A 774-nucleotide genomic window follows, 5' to 3' on the forward strand; every position below is an offset into this window, starting at 1 on the left:
TAGACATTTCTCCAAAGAAGATATGCAAATGGCCAAAAAGCACACGAAAAGATGCTCAACATCACTAATCACTAAGGAAATGTCAATCAAAACCACAAATGTCCATCAAAACCAGCTTTCACCCATTAGGGTGCTACCGTCAAAAACAAAAGCCAGAAAATAACAAGTAGCCTTTTGGCCAAAACCCCCATCTTCCAGTAATTCCCCAAAATGACGAACGGGAAGGGAAAGAGGAGAGGCACCCACCTGATGCATATCCTCTAGGCCTTTTAGAAACGGGGTTGCTCCCTTAGCCGCATACATGAGAATCTACAAGAAAGGTGAGGCTGTAGACATAAGGGAATGGGTACTGTTCAAAAAGGAATGCCCCGCAAATGTTACTGTAGCACAACTGTAGTCTACAGTGTGACCCATTGTCCGCATGGTTGTAAACAAACGGGTTAAGAACAAGAGTCTTGCCAAGAGAATTAATGTGCGTATTGAGCATATTAAACTCTCTAAGAGCCAAGATGGCTTCCTGAATCACATGAAGAAAATGATCAGAAAAAGAAGGAAGCCAAGGAGAAAGGTACCTGGGTTCACCCGGGGCGCCAGCCTGCTGCACCCAGAGAAGCACACTTTGCGAGAACCAACGGAAAGGAGCCGGAGCTGCTCGAAGCTGTTGTCTATGAATTCATGGCATTATAGGTGTAAAAAAAAAAAAGGCCTCTGCACTGTAAAAAAAAGAAAAAGAAAAGAACAAGTACAGTCAAAGATGTGGAAAAATTGCAACTC

Source organism: Propithecus coquereli, unplaced genomic scaffold (assembly GCF_000956105.1).
Source record: "Propithecus coquereli isolate 6110/MARCELLA unplaced genomic scaffold, Pcoq_1.0 Scaffold341, whole genome shotgun sequence".
Classification (NCBI taxonomy): Eukaryota; Metazoa; Chordata; class Mammalia; order Primates; family Indriidae; genus Propithecus; species Propithecus coquereli.